General features: G+C 35.1%; 1 protein-coding gene across 5 annotated transcripts in view; it reads left to right on the top strand.

Annotated features, from left to right (window-relative positions):
- htr2cl1 (5-hydroxytryptamine (serotonin) receptor 2C, G protein-coupled-like 1) overlaps positions 1-15557 on the top strand; it is a 113466-nt gene that overhangs the window by 45427 nt on the left and 52482 nt on the right. Inside the window, exon 1 of one of the 5 annotated variants that reach the window (XM_051113989.1) lies at positions 15211-15348. The exons of the other annotated variants lie outside the window; for them this stretch is intronic. The gene's annotated coding sequence lies outside the window, so the exon portion shown is untranslated. Of the gene's footprint in view, positions 1-15210; positions 15349-15557 lie in introns of those variants that run through there. 5 annotated transcript variants of the gene reach the window in all.

The raw sequence follows: 15557 nt of genomic DNA, 5'->3' as shown, positions 1-15557 counted from the left end.
GAAATATTATTGGACTGCTGTACACCTCTACTACGCGAGCTTTCATGTGTGCGCTTGCCAGATATCAAGAGTTCAAATCCCCAAATCAGAGCTACTTTGTCAAAAGGATACATTTTCGACCTGGGGTTTTGCTAAATTGTCGCAATCTGGCAACCATGTGCACACACTTTCTCTTCGTTACGGAAGCTCCGACAATTATCTGAAAACACAGACAAACATATAAGCTGGAGTTTAGCAATCTCCATGCAAGATATTCTGCTTAAATGAAAGTGTCACTAAGCCAGTCTGTGTTCTGTCATGAGATCTCGACTATTTTTTTTGCGATTGTGGTTGCTAAATAAATGCACTTACTCAACCGCTGTAGTTTTAATAAAGAAACATTTTTGCAATTTGGAATTTTTGGAATTATTAAAAATTTCACGGTTGTAATATTTCTGTTTGTACTAGTTTTCGTAATGTAGACAGAGTACATGAGTCTTTGATATTAATTTCTATCATAAGTAGCCTGTAATAAATCAGTACAATAAAAAGAAACCATTTGTATGAGTCGACATTCTATTGATTTGTGCTTACTGGTAATAGTGCACTTCCTGAAATGTTTTTTTTTTTTTGGTCATTTTAACCATTATACAGCATGATGAAAATGTGACAAAGATTTTATTGATTAAAATGCTTAGAACTTAACTACAAAAAAAAAAAAAAAAAAAAAAAAAAAAAAACTGGACAAGATTGACTAAATATGAAAATAACTAAAAAATACATTTGAAACAGGACTAGCTAAGACTAATTTAAAAAGACTAAGACTAAATTAAAAATGGCTGACAAAATTAACACTCTACTTATACAGAATCCATCTAGCGTCAAAGAGCTCAAGCATTCAAAGTGACAGAAAACATAACTTTAATGTACTTTTACTAAACAGAAAGCATTGGTAATGCTTTAATTACATATGACGAGTATTGCATGTGAATTACATGGAAAAAATGGTTAAAAAAAATCTAATAGCAAAAAAAAAAAAAAGACAATAGAAAAGCTGAACCAAATATTAAATATAAGCCCACCAAAAATAAATGTTGGGCAAAAATAAAATATTGGGCACTGGTAAAACATCTGCTATAGCATAATGACATTTAGTAATATTTAGGTTGCTTGCAAAAAAAAATAAAAAATAAAATAAAAATAAATAAATAGATAAATAGTAATTAAATAACCAATTAGTTTGGAATGTGCAAATGAGCTTGAATAGGATGTGAATGCCGCTTCATGTTGACTTTAACCTTTGTCGAACTGAAATCCATTAATTCAGAAAAAATTCCCTTAGGAAACATTCCAGACAGGCTGAGCTATGTAGGGCGTGTAAGTCTTAATAAGTGATTATCATCTGCTGTCTTGTAAGTGCAACACTGATCAAAGGATGCTGAGCAAGATTAATTATGCACATATTGAATATGTGATCCTATCGGGATGGGGTGTGGAGGAGGGGGGTGTGGGTGTGGGATAGATTTATCTCAGGGCCTATAGAAAGTAGATGTTTGTTAACAAGCATGTCAATTCCTAGGTCATTTGGGTGAACTGTCCCTTTAAGGAAAGAGAGACGGAAAACCATATAGAATACAGACTGCATAAGTAGATAGTAAAATATGTGATTGCTGAGGTAGTTTAATAATATCGTTGGCCAATTAAGAGTGTTCCTCTGTTGCAGAGGCGGCAGCACAGACATCTGCGACAGCCGGAAGAGAGGCCGAGGGTAATTTTTGGAAGTATTTTTGTATGTATTCAAATGTAGTTGTTGTATAACTATGCAAAACACCCATTGGCTAAGTTACGTGTGAATTACGTGGAAAAGTGAGAAGACAAAATGGTTAAAACAAGTCGGTGGAAAGCTAAACCGAATGGCGGTAATGAAGTGGTTAAATTAGTGTGTCGTTCATCCGGAAGAGTGTCATGTCAAGGCCTTCCTGTCAGACTAGAGTCACTAATGACTATGTTTATGAAAATCACTTCAATATTGAATCCTATTGCTGTAATACAGCAGTTATCTGCATCATTCTCTGTTGAAAAAGAGAGGGGAGAAGAAAGAGGTAGACAGAAAAAGAGAAAGACTGTAATTTTCTCTCTAGTCTTGGTTTGACAGAATCAATTCTTGTTTGTAATAATGGGTTCTGGGCGTGAGGCTGTCTGAAGACTCTCACTCAGAGTGCACACATTCGTATGACTCATAGTTTTACCTCCTGTTTGATACGAGCGACTCCAAATGCTAGTGTGTTTGTCCGAATGTGTGGGTTGCCGTATCTGTTGAAACTTTGGCTCAGGGCATTCGAAAAATCTTCCACTTGATGGTGAAGACAGTACATTTCATCCTATCGTGTCCCTAGAGGTAACACTTTGGATGTGACAACGTAACATTCTTTCACTGTCTCTGTCTCTCTCTTTTTCTCTCTCTTCTTCCATGGGAGATCTGTGGATCGATCTCATAAAACCTGTCAAGAACATGTCTGCGCCATATTATATATCAAAATCAAAAAACGTTCACCCCCAAACCACCAAAACCACATACGTGTGTGTGTGTGTGTGTACTTGTTTTTTGCTACATTGTGGGGAACAAATGTCCCCACAAGGATAGTAAAACCTGAAATTTTTGACATTGTGGGGACCAGCCTGCGGTCCCCATGGGTACAAAAGCTTATAAATCATACAGAATGACATTTTTTGAGAAAGTAAAAATGCAGAAAGTTTTCTGTAAGGGTTAGGTTTAGGGGTAGGGTTAGGGTAAGGGGATAGAAAATACAGTGTGGACAGTATAAAAACCATTGCGCCTATGGAGAGTCCCCACAAAGATAATGAACCAGATATGTGTGTGTGTGTGTGTGTGTGTGTGTATACTGTATATATGATTTATATTATTCATAAATATACATTACACATATTTCTTAAATGTATACATTAGTGCTGTCAAATGATGAATCGCGATTAATCGCTGCCAAAATAAAACTTTTTGTTTACGTAATATATGTGAACTGTGTATTCATTATGTTTATATAAATACACACACATGCATGTATATATTTAAGACAAATGTTATTTTTATATATTAAAAATATTTTTATATAATATCAGTTATATAAACTGATAAACTGATATTTATATATATGTGTGAACACATGTAAATATTTTCAAAATATATACTGTATGTGCGTGTATTTACATATACATTATAAAATACACAGTACACACACATATGTGACCCTGGACCACAAAACCAGTCTTAAGTCGCTGGGGTATATTTGTAGCAATAGCCAAAAATACATTGTATAGGTCAAAATTATTTAAAATTATTAATTATTTTATGCCAAAAATAATTAGGAAATTATCATGTTTCATGAAGATATTTATTAAAATTCCTACTGTAAATAGTTAGTAATATGCATTAGTAAGAGCTTCATTTAGACAACTTTAGAGGTGATTTTCTCAATATTTTGATTTTTTTGGACCCTCAGATTCCATATATTCAAATAGTCGTATCTCGGCCAAATATTGTCCCATCTAACAAACCATACATCAATGGAAAGCTTGTTTATTCAGCTTTCAGATGATGTTTAAGGTCGAAAAATTGACCCTTATGACTGGTTTTGTGGTCCAGGGTCACATATAGCATTATGTAAACTAAAACTTTTATTTTGGATGCGATTAATCACGATTAATCACTAATATACATGCATGTGAGTGTATTTATACATATATTTAAGTATACACACATATATTATGTAAACAAAAACTTGTATTTTGGATGCGATTAATTGCAATTAATCGATTTGACAGAACTAAAATTGGTATTTAAATTTTTAAAAATGTATTATGCTTTTAAAAAAATATTTGCTATAATGGTTTTTTTTAATTAATATGAATATCTTTGTAATTATTAAATGGATTTTAAAGTTTTTAATAAATGATAGCAAAATCAAAATATTTCACCTCCTAAATTCCCAATAAGGCAATGTGTTTCCGTTTTTTTATTATAATTTTTTATAATTTATAATTATTATTGTCAGTACAGATTCTAAATGGATATGCAATGTTTATAATTTGTATATATTTCTATAGTTATGTTTAATTTATATTTATTCATAATATTTATACATATTTTATCATGTATAAAACATTATGATAATGAGAAGTAGGCTATATATATATATTGAAAAAAAGTATCTTACATATCATGAATATAAATATTTTAATTTCTTTTTAATCTCCTCCCCTTTTCATTTTCTTTTCATGACATTCACCCATATTAATGCCTTTTCCCCCAAGCCAAAAAGAATACTCTAGGCACCACAGAGTCCTCTGTAAATGTTTATACAGTAAAGGACTTATTTGAGAGGTAGTGTTATGAGAAAAAGAGGTGACAGAGAGAGGGGGAGTAAATGTGTACATAATAGAGCAGGAGCGTGTCAAGCCCGGTCATGGATTAAACTGCGTGGTCAGTGCTGATTCTCCATTGAGAGTTCTTTCTTTGTCTTGGTGTTGGTTTAATCTTTGTCCAAGGAGCCATCATGAATGGTGACAGATTTAGTCTATCATACCTGTTCAGCGGGCTGCATCAGGATCTTTACACCAGAGAGTCAGCAAGCTGCAGACAGACTTCATTACCTGCACACAAAGAAATCCTCCACTCGCACTCCTCCACTCTCAATATGCTCTTTCTTTTGCACGATTCTCCAAGGTCTGGCCTTGCTCACGTCAAATCAGCTCAGAGTCTTTCCTCCATGTCTTCTCATGCTTTTTTCCCACATGCTCTCCAAGGACACTTCACACAAGTTAATGCTTATATAAACCCTATATATATATATATATATATATACCGTTTTTTCTGAAAAGCTTGAAACGTCTGCATTATATATACCTCGTTTCCTCCGAGGATGCAAGGGAGGCCTCAAGTGTCTCCTTAAAATATTGGATGAGAAAAACAATTGTATTACAAAAATAAAACAACACCAATATTACAAAATACAAAATTAAAGTGTATAAATCACTTGTTTTTCTAAAGAAACATTGTCCAACAGTGACACTAGTAGGTAAAGTTACAGTGGGAGTCCGTGTCTTTCTTGCCTCCCTTGATCCCATTGAGTTTTAACAGACCCCCTCAAGTGTGCACTGTAAAAAATGCAAATGCATATTTTCCAGTTTATGAAAGTATATGAAACATTTTGAGTCTCAAATGCTAAAAAATGCTCTTTTTTTTAAATGGCATAAAAACCCTTGTCAGACCAACAAAATCAAATGTTGTCCCTACTAGTCAAACACAAAGAATTTCATATTGTTGAAATGTTAAGGCTTTGTGAGTTCCCAGGTCTGGCCCAGGTCATTCCAGCATGAATAAATTATGCAGTTATTGTTATAGGATTATTTTTTTGCTGTTTGCTGACTTAATTTAAACTTTTGGTTGTTGTTTTGTCATTATTGTTAGTTATTTGTTACACTGTTATGTAAAGAGCTGATCTTTTCAACATTTGTTGATTGCAGCCGTTCTTGAGGTTTGTGTGTCTAGTTTTGAGGCCTAGAGTATGTTCAACCACTTATACCTGTTGGCTGGATATCTTAATCTTGTAAGATGTTTTACAAACAAAGACAATGTTGTCTACATATTAAACTAAGTTATCCATTAAGGTTTCTATAACAATACACTGTTTGTCATTTGTAAATAAACAAAAAATTGATGCATAACAAAATTGATTATTGACACATAAAAACATTAATTACGTCAGCGATAGTAATTGTTGTTTCAGTTGCTGTGACAAAACTCTTTCTATTAGCAAAATAAGACAATCAGCATTGCATGAACAAACAAATTTATGTTGGCTTAACAAATCTTGAGAACTGAGAAAAACAAAAAAACTTGAGAGAACTCAAAAGTCTTACTGCGTCAAGTTGCCTTACTTTTTTTTTACGTTTTCTCAGTTATTTATTTTTTACAGTGTGGGGGGTAACTGAGATGAATGGAGGAGGCAATGCCTCCATTGCAATATGATTGGATATGACTGGTTATGTTCGGCTGTGATTGGTTCATGTGATAAGTCTCTCCTCTTGTGTTCGTGGGCCTTCCGTGTATGTGAATCAGTCTGAATGACCAATATAATGGAGGTCTGGCTATGAGAGACTAAATCAAAATAACTTAAAATGGCATGAAAACATAATCTTGAAAGTCAAAAAAACATACACAGGCAAACCCAAATTAAACCTTGCGGCTCGTGACGCTACATTGAGGTGTTAAGACAAAACAATCGGTCTGTGCAAGAAACTGAACAGTATTTATATCATTTTTTAACTCTGATCCACCACAATGTCCAGCTGTCCTGAGTGCATTCACAACAGCTGGTGCGTGATGCATTAACGTGCTCTAGCATAGTAGATGCATGTGCAGAATCGATCTGTCACGAGTATACGTCACTCATTGTTTATACAGTAAGATTGTGGGTACGACGGCTACTCAGAATGGTAACTACTTGTGTTTATCCTGATTGTTGCAACCGATTAATAACTAAAAGATTACGCTTGCTTGTGCGAACTTATCCGGGAGTGTTGACTTATCACCGACTCCCAACTTTTGAGCCTGATCGGCTATGCCAGAGCACGTTGAAATGTCACGCACCGGCCATTGTAAACGCGCTCAGGACAGTTGGACATTGTGGTGGATCAGAGGTAAAAAAAAAAAAATGACATAAATATTGTTCAGTTTCTTGCACAGACCAATTGTTTTGTGTTTTAACACCTCAATGACAGCACAAGCCGCAGGGTTTATTTTGGGTTTGTCTGTGTATGTTTTTTTTGTTTTTGTTTTGACTCTCAAAGCCGTGGATGCCATTGACTGCCATTATATGACTGACAGACTGCAACAGTTGAGTCAAAAATCTTTGTTTGTGTTCTACTGAAGAAACAAAGTCTTGGATGCCCTCGGGGTAAGCAGATAAACATCAAATTTTCATTTTTGGGTGAACTATCCCTTTAACTATTAAAAAGAACATACGTGAACATAAGTTCACAAACAAAAATGACTGTTTTACTCTATTTTTTGATCAAATAAATGCAGCCTTGGTGAGCATAAGAGACTTCTAGTGAATGCTTCACTTTAGTGGAAGACTTTTTTTTTTCTTCAATTGTGATATTGTACTCATGGATGGATAGAATCTAATCTAATAGCCTTTGGGATTTGAATGGCACTAAATGACAAAACCGTTTTAAAAAAGAACAGTGATGTCAGTTGGAACAGATGAGTTAAATGGACAAGTTGGACCTGAGAGTGAAAGAAAAGCAGCCAGCCCACATTTATAGGAACTCCTTCAGCATGCCAGGTGGCACCTCATGAAGCTGCTGGAGAGAATGCCAAGACTGAGCAAAGCTCTTATCAACCAAAGTGGCAGCTACTTGAAGAATGTAAGCTTTTTGGTCTTGTAAGCCATAGATTTGTTTCTCTTATTCTGAAATAAATTCATTTTGAAAGATATGAATGAGGTAGTGTGTCCAAGCTTTTGACTGGTAGAGTGTGTATAGCATATACTTTGTATATAGACAAGATAGATAGACAGAGACTGAGAATGTGAGGGTTTCGCAAAGCAATGTCGGTCTGTCAATATCCGATCACAGATTCTATTGCCCATCTTTCGTGAACACTGCATTGAATCCCTGCGGTCTCTTATTGTTAAACGGGTTTCATTACAGCAGACTAATTTACAGCAATTACATGGCTGATTTTGAATGGAGATTGATTCTATGTGTGTGAGTCTGTGAGAAATCGAGAGAGAGAGAAAGTGAGAGGGATTTTAAATGGAGACAGGGGAATAATGGAGAAAAGATTGTAATTGTCGCATGCCTGTCTTAACACACCTCAATTACAAAGCGTGACACACCTCTCTCCTCTGAGACCGTGTGTTTGTGTGTGCGCGTGTTTACGCATCAGTCTCAGTAAGGGCTCCATCACATTCAGTGTATTGATCACGCATCTGTAACTCTTTACCCGTTGAAGAGCTATGGTTCTCTCGAAACGCAAGGGAAACTAAGCTTTAGGGGCGAAACCCAGATTATCATTCTTCTTTTTTAATTAAAAAATGTGAGTTTTCCCCATTTCTCAGCAGTTCTGTTAAAGCAGATCTGTCGCTACACTAATTTCACAGGTAGAATATATTAATGCAGGAAGATTGTTATTTGTTATTTGCAGTGATGTTGTTGAATATTGTTACAACTGTTGAATTTTCAGCAGCCATTACAGTCATCAGTGTTACATGATCCTTAGGAAATCATTGTGTTTACCAACAGTTAAAGAGTTCAGATGCAAAACCCCTTAAAAACCACCTCGGTCAAAAATGAGATAATGATACTGAGTAAATGCTCTCAACACATATGTGACCCTGGACCATAAAACCAGTCTTAAGTCACTAGGATATATTTGTAGCAATAGCCAAAAATACATTGTATGGGTCAAAATTATTGATTTTTGTTTTATGCCAAAATCATTAGGATATTAAGTAAAGATCATGTTCCATGAAGATATTTTGTAAAATTCCCACTGTAAATTTATCAAAACTTAATTTTTGATTAGTAATTAGTAATGCATTGTTAAGAACTTTATTTGGACAAATTGACCCTTATGACTGGTTTTGTGGTCCAGGGTCACATATTATATCCATCAAATACTTTTACTTCAAACTCACTAAAATCCCAGCCATCCAGCCAATCAGAATTACCGGTACTTAGGTAGAAACCTATACATCGGAGTCTGATAAAAATGCATTTTTTTAAGAAAGACTTCAGATGGATTTAGAGGTTTTTGCATCTGAACTCTTCAGTGGTACTGCGTAATATTATTGTGGAAACTGTGAGGAAATCCTAGTTGAGGTCAAAAGTTTACATACACCTTGCAGATGCAAAATGTTAATGATTTTACCAAAATATAAGGGATCATAAAAAATACATGCTATTTTTTATTTAGTACAGACCTGAATAAGATATTTCACATAAAAGATGTTTACATATAGTCCACAAGAGAAAATAATAGCTGAATTTATAAAAATAACCCTTTTGAAAAGTTTACATACACTTGATGATACGCTTAATACTGTGTTGTTACCTGAATGATTCACAGCTCTGCTTTTTGTTTAGTGATAGTTGTTCATGAGTCCCTTGTTTGTCCTGAACAGTTAAACTGCCTGCTTTTCTTCAGAAAAATCCTTCAGGTCTCACTAATTTTAGTTTTTTGTTTTTTTTTGTGTGTGTTTGTGTGTTTTTGAATCCTTTGCAACAATGACTGTATGATTTTGAGATTAATCTTTTCACACTGAGGACAACTGAGGGACTCATATGCAACTATTACAGAAGGTTCAAACGCTCACTGATGCTTCAGAAGGAAACACAATGCATTAAGAGCAGGGGGTGAAAACTTTTGAACAGAATGAAGATGTGTAAAAAAAAATTTTATGTTGCCTAAATATCATATTTTTTCATTTAGTACTGGCTTTCAGAAGCTACAGAAGATACGTACATGTTTCCCCGAAAACAAAAAAGGGTTCAAATACACAAAAATGGTAAAAAAAAAAACAGAAATTTGTGAGATCTGAAGGATTTTTCTGAAGACCAGTGGGTAGTTTAACTGTTCATGAACAACTATCACTAAACAAAAAACACAGCTGTGGATCATTCAGTGTATGTAAACATTTGAATGGGGTAATTATTATAAATTCAACTGTTATTTTCTCCTGTGGACTATATGTAAACATCTTTTATGTGAAATATCTTATTCTTATTTTTTTATTCAAAAAAAATAACATGCAATTTGTATGATCCCTCTTATTTTGGTAAAATAATTAACATTTTGCAGATTCTGCGAGGTGTATGTAAACTTTTGACCTCAACTATACCTTCCTTTACCACAACTAACTCTGTTTTTACTTGCCCTGCATTTTGTTTCATCCCACTACAGAGGAGAGCAGTATTTAAAGATGGGCTGCGGGAGGGAGGGAGGGAGAGAGAGGCAGGGAGCTGTCAAGGATCCCGGGCATTTTGAGGGCTCTGGGGTGCTTTATGCCTGCGGACGGCTGGTGCCAGTATTCACTTTTCCTGGCATTCATACGCAAACCACCACTCTGAATAATTCATTGCAGGGACTGAGGGAGTGAACTGTTCTCTCTAGCACACAACAGCACTGTGTAACTGGAGCTCAGTAAGTGTAAGCACCCGTTGGGGCCCTCTGTCATTACATGACCCTGACAACCGGAAGTCAACACTGACTGCAGTGAGAGCCGACAGATGTTCACACTGCATTTGCTTGACAGAGCGAGTGCAGGTCAGTGTATTAGGCCTAACAGAGTAATAGACAGACATACAGCACTATTTGTCATGAAAAATCAAGTGAGCTGTCTACCCAGAAAGCATTATAAAAGTGTACTCACATAAGTGAAATTTAGTTGACATTTTGCAAGCAAAAAGGTCAACTGTCTGTTGTCAAAAGTGTAGCGATGTATGAAGCACAGCTCACACAGAAGTCACTTTCATACCAAACAGATCTGCTTGGGGAAATCTGTTGCCTTCACGCAAATTCCTGATTGCATGGTTTCCTGTTGAATTGGCAGGATTTCATTAGTGATAACATCTAAGATAACATCTTTTGGACAAACTAAAACAGCAGGGCATGTAGTCTTCATGGATAATGCAATGCCAGAATGTGGGCGGAAAAAAAAAAAAATTCTTATATTGTACATATACAGTGGCATATAAAAGTTTGCTAACCCCTTGCAGAATCTGTGAAAATGTGAATAATTTTAACAAAATAAGAGAGATCATACAAAATGCATGTTATTTTTTTATTTAGTGTTGTCCTGAGTAAGATATTTTACATAAAAGATTTTTACATATAGTCCACAAGACAAAAAAAAAAAGCTGAAATTATTAAAATAACCCCCTTCAAAAGTTTGGGAACCCTTGGTTCTTAATACTATGTGTGGTTACCTGGATGATCTACCACTTTTTTTTTTTTTTTTTGTTATGGTTGTTCCTGAGTTCCTTGTTTGTTCTGACAGTTAAACAGTTAAACTGAGCACTGTTCTTCAGAAAAATCCTCCAGCTTCTGCAGATTCTTCAGTTTTCTAGCATCTTTTGCAATTATTGAACCATTTCCAGCAGTGACTATGATTTTCAGATCCATCTTTTCACTCTGCGGACAATTGAGAGACTCAGCAACTATTTAAAAAGGTTCAAATATTTACTGATGCTCCAGAGGGAAACACGATGCGTTAAGAGCTGGGGAGTGAAAGCTTTTGAACAGGATGAAGATGTCCAAATTTTTCCATATTTTGTTGAAATATGATTTATAATCGTTTTGTTTTATGTTAGTTGTTCTTGTTGCTTTTGTGCAATACATGAATAGCAATTTATTTGTTTTAGATATTTTATGTTTAGATATTTCTATTTTGCGGGAGTCCCGCAGCCCCACACCCGCACTCGCCCATCAAGTCTTGTCCTGCGCTGGGCAATGACGCAACAGAGAGCGGCGCGGGACAAGACTTGATGGGCGAGTGTGGGCGCGGGCGGGCAGAGACTCATGTGAAGACAACGGAAGTTGGTGCATTGCTCTCCGCCCCCGGTACATTCTCAAGAAGTTTTAATGTGCCATGCTGCCCTTTCAGGTGTTTTAAAATGGATATAGAGTTTTTTAACGGTTGAAAAGGTTTTCTTCCCCTCTGACAACGCACAATAATGTTCTTTCCTTTGACAGAAATAAACTCAAAATAATGATTGTATTTCCAGCTACAGAACGCGTACTTTCCTCTCCCCATGCTGACTTTGTTTTCATTGGTAGAATCGCTTACCAGTCAAAGTAGGTCTCAGGTAGAGGACGTCGCGTGTGCTAGCCAACACCCTTTTTACAACAGATTCTGGCGGGAATGATGTAACACAGCAGTACCGCATGCTTGTAACTATACTCTAATTACTCATTTGGAAATTATAACGTGTTAAATTACTGCGTTACTAAAAAATCAAATTACAGTAACGCGTTACTGCCCAACATGGTTCTTAAGCTCATTAGAATGTTGTGGTTCCATTAAGGTTAGGATGCTTTCTTAGATGGCAGCTCACTAGGTTTTGGAAAAGAGTTGTTATTATTATCGGATGAAAAGCATGGAAATCCACATGACATTATTAAACAGCGCCCATTACTGTTTCGAAATTACAGTTATTTTCATCCCTGCAGGAATCGCAGGAGTAATCAAAATTATCTCCAAATTGCTCTTCATCGCATGCTGTCTTCTTCAGAACCTCAAACAGACTGACCCTGTTGAAAGCAGATGTCGATCAGTATGGTAGAACAGTAAGGAGCAACAGAGTTTAGCGATTTAACTGTCAGTCCAAAGGTTGGAGGTTCAATCCCAGGCCGCTGTGCAGAGGGATTATGCTGTGAACTGCTATTCAGCTGCTGTTAGTCTACTTACACTCCTGTTCTGCTAATGTTACATATGCACTTCGCTTTAACCAACTACCTTGGTGAGGGAACTGAGAGCATTTAGCAGCCACTCATTTTTTTTAACTAAACTTGAAAATGTGTTTTACAGTGCATAATTAAGATACATTTGTTGTAGCACTAAAATAATTTAGCTGTTTTTTCATGGATATTTTTCAGTATCGTAGTCAAATGGGTGTCTTTAAATCCACACCTGTTTGTAACAAGACTTGTCTAGATTTGTTTTGTGTTTTTTTTTTTTTTTGAGGCTCAGTGCCAGAAAGCGTAAAAAGTAAATTTCTGGCATCTGAACCAAACATCAGATAATATATATATATATTTTTTAGCTGTTGGAAAAGTTTTGACGATAGTATCTTTTATTGCAATCCCAGAATGCACTGCAAAGGGCTGAGCGTAGGGAGGGGAACTTATCCGAAATGCTAGACGAGTCTAGATAAATGCAGATTTACATATTGTAATATAGAAACTACATTTACATACAGTTGCTTCCCAAAGCCCATTTTGCTCGCATCTGGTTAGCAAAAGTGTTAATTTTGAACCTTGTGAATATCAATTAAAGGATGAGATGTCATGAGGGAAACACTTTTTCCTACTATTGACATCATTAGGATTCACATACGGTTATTATTGTATTAACAATGCCAAAGGCGAAGTATTGTGGTTGTGAGACCAAGTAAATCAAATGAAAGTAGAACTGCATTTTTATAGTCAGTTGACTAGCAGAGTACAAAACAATATTACAGTGAGGTTGCAGCAACAACCCGCCTCCAGTTATTCACCTCAATTTCTTATGCAGATACACAAGCAAATAAACTCCATGTTTGCTTTCCTACTGATGTTAAGAGGTTTGTTATTATTAGCATAATTAGCAGTCTAAAAAGTATACAGCTCTGAAATAATGTCATTAGACTCATTAGTTATTTTGGTTACACTTTATTTTAAGGTGTCCTTGTTACAGTGTAATTATACATTTAAGTACAGACTTAATATTTAATATTAATATTAATTAATTGCATGTACATATACTAAAATGTACTATATAATATGAAAGCTGAATAAATAAGCTTTCCATTGATGTATGGTTTGTAGGATTAGACAATATTTGGCTGAGATACAACTATTTGAAAATCTGGAATCTGAGGGTGCAAAAAAATCAAAATATTGAGAAAATCGCCTTTAAAGTTGTCCAGAAGTTTTAAGCAATGCATATTACTCATCAAAAATTAAGTTTTTGCCCTCCAAAAGTTTGGAAACGCCCTAGAAAAGTGGGGTTTTGGACAATATTGGCATGAATCCTTTTTAATTTGTGATCATTTTGCACTGATAAGGGACAACACAAACTACGAAAACATTTTATTACATAAACAGTTTATACATAGAAAAATCTTAAATTTTTGATTCATCAAAATATCCACCATTAGCAGCTATTACAGCTCTGCATAATCTGGGCCTAAATTAATTGTATTCTAAACTTAATTGGCAATCAATTGTTGAAGCTATTAAGGTGTGCTGACCCATGTATATATTGCCATTATTATGTAATCAAAATGAAAATTATTATTGTTGGACTTCAATGATAATGTCAAGTACTTTAATGTATTTGCACCAAAAAATGATAAGGATTTATGCTGATATCGTCCAAAGCCACACTTTGTCAGGAGTGTTTTCAAACTTTTGCAGGGCAGTGTATATTTACAGTCGGAAATGTACAAAATATCTTCATGGATCATGATCTTTACTTGACATTCTAATGATTTTTGGCATAAAAGAAAAATAAATAAATTTGACCCATACAGTGTATTTTTGGCTATTGCTACAAATATACCCGTGCAACTTAAGACTGGTTTTATGGTCCATGGTCACATATGATTAGGATTAGGGTTTGGCTTAGAGTTACTTGCATGTAATTATGCATAATTTATTGCTATTATAACAGCAAGTACATGTAACATGTGTAACAAGGATACCTTAAAATAAAGTGTTACTGTTTTTTTGATGTTTAAATATTTCTCTTTTCACAGTTTAATATTCATAACCAAGTAAGCCTTTTGTAATTACTATGGTTCTTTTCCCTAGTAAAATTAGCATTGCATTTGTTTGTATAGTTCAGATCTATTAACATATTTACTGACATATCACTTGAAACTTATAAAAATTGTAATTAAGCTTTATTTGGAGTACTACTTGTGCACAATGCACATTTCTTAATATTATGCCTAAAATATGTTTTAATGTCACTATTGATGTATGATCGTCAAATAATATTGCTCTTTAAATGCAAAATATTTAAAGTGTACCTAAAGTATACTTGCAATAGTTCTACTTTAGCACAATCAAATATACTTTTCTCTTTAGTTGGACTTCAGCACTACTTCTGCACAATTAAAGTGCATTAAGTACAACATTAGTTGTTCCAATTCAGCAGACTTTAAATATACCAGTTCAGTATACTAAAAGTGCAATTGTGCAATGTATTTGTAGTATACTTAGCATGAAATGTATTTTAAATATATTTTAGTATATTTATTTTTCACTAGGGTTGTGCTATCAAATCATTTCTATGTTTATTTAAACAACAAGCAATGGCATGACTTTAGGGTGGGACTGTCTGTCTGTCAACCAATGGAAGGAGTGTCCAAAAATGTTTCTGCAATTCTGCGATGCTTGTAGAACAGAAATTACACTCCACCTTTGTTTGCTGGTATCACCTCAAGTATTTGCTGATTACCTCAGAAATGCTACAACTTTCTCATCGTCTCTCTGGACCATGAGAGTAAAGAGGCCACGGGTATTGCGTGATTTTAGTCAGCACAGGCATGGCTTTAACCAGCTGCGAGAAAAAAATGGTAAATTATTTATCTTCCAAGGTATCGTTGGTTAAAATGCCATGAATTATACATTTGCATGAACCTGCTGATACTTTCATATTTAAGTGGTGGAGCACATTCTTAGCCAAGGTGGGTTTTTTTATTTTTTGTCTGTAGATGGCTGGCTGAAAGGGGGTGATAGCACAGATCGATATCTGGTCCTATCTCACACAGCTGGGCCCCCGGCT

The sequence above is a fragment of the Labeo rohita genome, chromosome 7 (genome assembly GCF_022985175.1).
Source record: "Labeo rohita strain BAU-BD-2019 chromosome 7, IGBB_LRoh.1.0, whole genome shotgun sequence".
Taxonomy (NCBI): domain Eukaryota; kingdom Metazoa; phylum Chordata; class Actinopteri; order Cypriniformes; family Cyprinidae; genus Labeo; species Labeo rohita.
Note: the sequence above shows the minus strand (reverse complement) of the source record. Positions and strands in the feature narration are given on the sequence as shown.